Here is a 5,278-nt window from a genome sequence, read left to right as displayed (position 1 = left end):
ATTCACCCAAACAAATTCTATATCTATTAATAATAATTAAAAATTTTCTCATTCAAATATAAATATGTGTTTGATTTGTTTTTGTGTTTTTTGTATTTTTTTATTTTTTTTTGAAAAAAAGCTCAGCAAAACAAGTGAAGTGAAGAAAAATAACAAATAGTACCAGCGTAAAACTATAAAGCAAAAGTTACCCAACTCTAACACTAGTATTTATTTTTTTGTCATTTTTTGCATTGTCATCAACAATAAAAAAGATTCACACCTAACCATTTTTTATAGTTCATGAAGGACATAGGGATAACCTTATCAATCCCTTTACTTTTATTATGAACAATCCTTATGTTTCTTTCTAACCAGATATTCTAAATAATCACACAAAAATACATCATCTACTTCTTGCGCTCCTCATTGTTAGCTGATATCTCAGTTCAACTTATAAAATATTCCTTCAATATCTCCGGTCATGACCATTTCCTTCCAACAAATGATAACCAAGAACATATGCATTTTTTATTCTTAAATTTTATAAAAAAAAAAGATAAAATAAAAAAAATAATATTTTATCATTTTTATTAATTAGATATGCAATGTAGCCTATATTCACTCTCTACCACAACTATGGTGAAATTTTTACTATCTTTTTTTAAAGATTACAATCATCAATTCCCAAGGATTCTATCTAATCCTATTAAGGACAAACCAAACTTCTAGCCAAGTTTGATTTGGCTAAATTCACTCCATAAACTCTCAACACTAAGTGCTCATCCAACTTAATAAGAAAAACTTCTCAAGTTCATGAAAACAAAACAGAAATGATAACAAAAGAAATTGACATAATTTTTAGTTTTTCTCTAAGTTTATTCTCTTTACCTTTCTCTCAATAAATTTTACTAATACTTCACAAATTTATCTTTTTCTATTGATTGAAATAAAGAAAGATAAAATTGAATAACAAAAATTTCAATGTAAAACTATAAAAGAGAAGAAGATATAACTAAAGTGCTATGAAAATCAAACAGTGTGTTCACTCTCTTTATTTTAATTTTTAGCTATTTACCCTTTTTTATAAGGACATAGCTTCTAAAACTTGAGTTTAGTGAGGATACCAATTTTAAACAAGTAGATCACATTTAACTTTATCTTTTTTCCAAAAAATTAGAACAAAGATGCAGAGAAGAGAAGTAGCTGCATTAGAGTCTTCTGATCTAGCTGCTTCTCTTTTTTCCTTTTCTTTGGCTCCAAATTTTAATTATGGCTTTTATTCTGTGATGAGAAAGATAATCTTTATTTTCTTTTTCCTATCCAAAAATATGGTAGCTTCAACAAGTTAGAGTGATTGCACAAACATAGTAATTCAACTTTTTTAATTAACTTTTGTATCAAATTTGATTTTGATTTTTTTTTCTCCAACATTTGACTTTTTTCTTTTTTTTTTTCAATGCTAAAACTTGGTGAATCACTTTTTTATTTTGCCTAAACTATTTCTAAACATGTTATTTAGCTTGTAAAACATATTTTCATCCTTATTTTGTGGGTACAGCACATGGGTTATGGGCTGAATAGGGAAGAGATTATTTGTAATGGAATTTGGGCTTCTTCAGTTGCATTTTATTTTTTGTACAGTAAGCACACACATTACAAATACTTTTGGACTTTAACTCAATTAATAATGTTTTGTTATTATCAAATAATTATTATTGTTTTACTTTAAACTCAATAGAGCTGAATTTTAATTTGGTTCTTAACATTTTAAATATCTTATTTTAATCTTAAAAATTTTCAAATGTCATATTTTAATTACACAAAAGTTTTAAGCGGGTTCAATGTTGTTCCACTATTAAATTTGACATAAATAATTTGCATATTGAAAAACCAATAGCATTCGATTTCAGTATGTAAGTAAAATCGATTCACTAATAAAACATTAATATAAAATTTTTCATTTGATTTTAAAGCCTTGATGATGATAGTTAGAATTTTGAATTTTATACCAAAAGAAAAGTGAGAGAAAAAAGTGTTTCAAAGAAGTTTTGGTTATATTTTGCTTATACATGAAAGAAGATAGGTATTAATTCGTAATGTTATTAACATCCACGTCACTCATCCCATTAATTATTAGTGTCAAATCTAACGGTGGGATAATATTAAATTATTTAAAAAAATTTGAGATAGAAATAAAACATTTAAAATGTTAAAAATTAAATTAAAATTTAATCCAAATAATTGGCCCCACTTTATACTCTGGAATTTATAATGGTCATGAGACAGAAACAGAAATGTAATGCCACACGCTAGAATTGTTTGTTTAAATCACAATGATGAATGTGACACTTCTTGTAGTAAGCGATTCTGAAACTCTTTTTGTGATTACTATCAAAATTATTAAAACTGGTTCAGAAGTTAGGCTTTGATGTTGTTGCTTGTTGCTCTGTTCTTGTTGTAGATTTTCTTGTTTTCATGTTGATTATGCTGCTGATTTTTTTTTCCCAGTTTTATTGGCTAGTCCATGCCACTCCTTTGTATTTATTGTAAGGATCCAAAATTAGATCGAAAATAGTATTCTTTGAATAAATGGATTATGTTTTATTCACATTTTAGAAATAAGAAATGATATAGTTTGTTATTTTTTTGCTATCAGTGACATCTGCTGTCATTGCAGAATTGCTTATGTTTTTTCATCTAACTTTAAACTCAATTCATTATTCCTTTCATATACTCTCTCGGTAAGGTGTTGGATATGATAACTTCTCTTCTTGTTCCATCTTCATTTATGTGGATTTAAAATTTGAGATAAAGTGTATTTGATTTTAGTTCCAAGTTTCTTAGGATTAGCTAAGCTTCTTTGTTAAGTTAGAAAGTTAGATATTTGTTACTGTATTAGAGAGGTTAAGATTCTTTCTTAATAATAATTTAGTTCTTATTTTCTCCAAATTTTCTCTCATCTCTTAGCACGCTCTCTCTTTCTTCTGCTGTTTTCTCTCATCACTAATAAGTTTGTAGTTTGAAACAAAATTTAATAAATAATATTTAATATTTTTATTTATTGAAAGTCTAATTATTAGTAACATGAAATTTTTATTTTTGTTTAGAGTTATTAGTTATTGTGTCACCTTTGGTCAGAATGCTGAAGTTGTAGACAAAGGAAGATCATGTGAGTAAACATATTAACAAAAGTAATGTTTTTAATGATTAATTAGCAAGCAGTTTTGAATTTAATTACACCATCTTCAATTAGCACATGATAGTATGTGACTATACTTGAATTGCTGTGCTACTCTCTTGCAAGCTTTTCATATCAAAGTCAATACTTTTTTTTTACTATTATATTAGATAAGATAAGATGTAATAAATTCATTTTTTTATAGTGGTTTTATATTTTGTGAATGTTTAGATGTTATTAAATTGTAATTTTTTTAATTCTTTAGTATGTTTGAAAAATCTTTTGAAATAAAAGTAAGAAATTAGTAAAAAAAATTCTTTTTTAGATGTGTTTTAATGTAATAAACAAATGAAAAATTAAAAAATCATTTTAGTATGACAATGCTACTGCGACTATCGACTATGGTAGTTATGGTGTTTTAAAAACTGTTGCTAAAATTAAAGTAATATTTTTTTATTGTTAAACAACGCTTTTTAAAAAGTATTGCTTAAAAAAATATTACTAAAATATAAAAAAATATGACTTTAATTTTAACAATATTTATATGGTAGAAACTCAGGTGCAGTCGACTTCACGTAAAGTTGATACCTGAAAGCCATTAGATGATTTGACTGATTTAACTAAATTTTCATCTAACGGCTCTTAGATATCAACTTCCCGTGAAATCGATTTCACCTGAGTTTTCGCCTATTTATATAGCCATACTAGAATTAATGTTTTATTTATTGACGAGAAGGTTGCTTCAAAGGAGTTCAATAAGTAATCATTTGTTATAAGAGTTTCATCTTTAATTTGAAGACTCCCGCCCCCTAAATAAAAGAGGTTGATTGTGTACACTTGTTCTTTTTAAAATACGTAGGGAGTTCATATACATTAATTGTTTCTTTACGCTGAATTTAACCCAATAACACAAGAAATGACCAAAAATTAATTGAGTCAATTGCTTTTCAGTTACTTCTCATAAACCTTCAATCACTATCCTTCTATTCTATCCATTACTATTTAATGCCTTGTTCTTCATGGAAAATTTTGTGAATGGTCATTTCATGCATTGTATTCCTCTCAAGTCTCATAAATTTGAAGGCATCACATCATATAGATAACCACCAATAATCAGGTACGTGTTAAATGAATGTATCATATATATCTTCTCTTTATTGTATGATGATGAAAATATAGAATAGATATATGTATCAACGAAATTAAGCATAGAAAATATAAAATACATATATGTGTCAATGAATCAAGCACAGGAAAATTATACCGGCGGTTATTCAACAACTTATATATAAAACTAAAAAGTTTAAATATTTAAAAATTCTATTGAATTGAGGTTCAATCAAGGTAGTTCAACCAATTATTATATATATTAATTAATTTATATTTTGTAATTTTATGGACCTTTTGGATCATTTTGTGGCAGTTATTTCATCAATTGCTGAAAATCACCAACAAGTCAACAACCAATTTAAAAACACCTCATTCGGCTGCGGTTGGTCATGCGTCGCAAAATTATTTAGAGGCGATTTAAAACTGCGGTTAAACTGAATAAAAACTATATTAGAGATAAATTTACGCTTTTTTTTCTACATTAAATTATGCCAATTTTGGTTAATTTTATAATTTTATCTCACCTATAGTACAAATATAATTATTTATATATTTTTTATTAATTTAAATTTTGTGACATAATATTAGAATTTTTATTACCTACAAATTTATGTTTGACTTATTTTAATATATATTTTTTACCTTTTATCCAAAATAAAAAAATCAACATAAAAAAAAAAAGAAAAAAACATATAATACAAAAATAAATCTTTAAACTTTTAGTTTTAGTTTCATGACTCTTACATTGATTGCTTTATAAATCTTTTTCTTTTTTTAACTAATGTTCTCTCTGATACTTTAATACTAATTAATTGGGTTTAGCACTTTAGCTATGAGGTATCCTTCTTAATAGGGGCGGAGCTAGATGAAATATTAGAGAGAACTCAAAAATATTTACACAATAAATAAAAATAAAATAAAATTTAAAAAAAAATCTAAACTGAAATTTATATATAATTTATATATAAAAAATTAAAAAAAAACTTTAAGGAGAATAATAGCAAAATC

The 5,278-nt window shown here is 25.6% G+C and overlaps 1 protein-coding gene across 3 annotated transcripts in view; it reads left to right on the top strand.

Moving 5' to 3' along the window:
- Positions 4,113-5,278, top strand: part of LOC107611836 (putative EG45-like domain containing protein 1) — a 6,216-nt gene continuing 5,050 nt past the window's right edge. The window contains exon 1 of one of the 3 annotated variants that reach the window (XM_021110012.1): positions 4,113-4,277. The gene's annotated coding sequence lies outside the window, so the exon portion shown is untranslated. The remainder of the gene's footprint in view (positions 4,278-5,278) is intronic. The other 2 variants (XM_016313726.2, XM_021110011.1) reach the window with 2 other exon arrangements.

This window comes from Arachis ipaensis, chromosome B08 (assembly GCF_000816755.2).
Source record: "Arachis ipaensis cultivar K30076 chromosome B08, Araip1.1, whole genome shotgun sequence".
NCBI classification, from domain to species: Eukaryota; Viridiplantae; Streptophyta; class Magnoliopsida; order Fabales; family Fabaceae; genus Arachis; species Arachis ipaensis.
The sequence above is the reverse complement of the archived record's forward strand: the minus strand, read 5'-3'. Positions and strand labels throughout refer to the sequence as shown.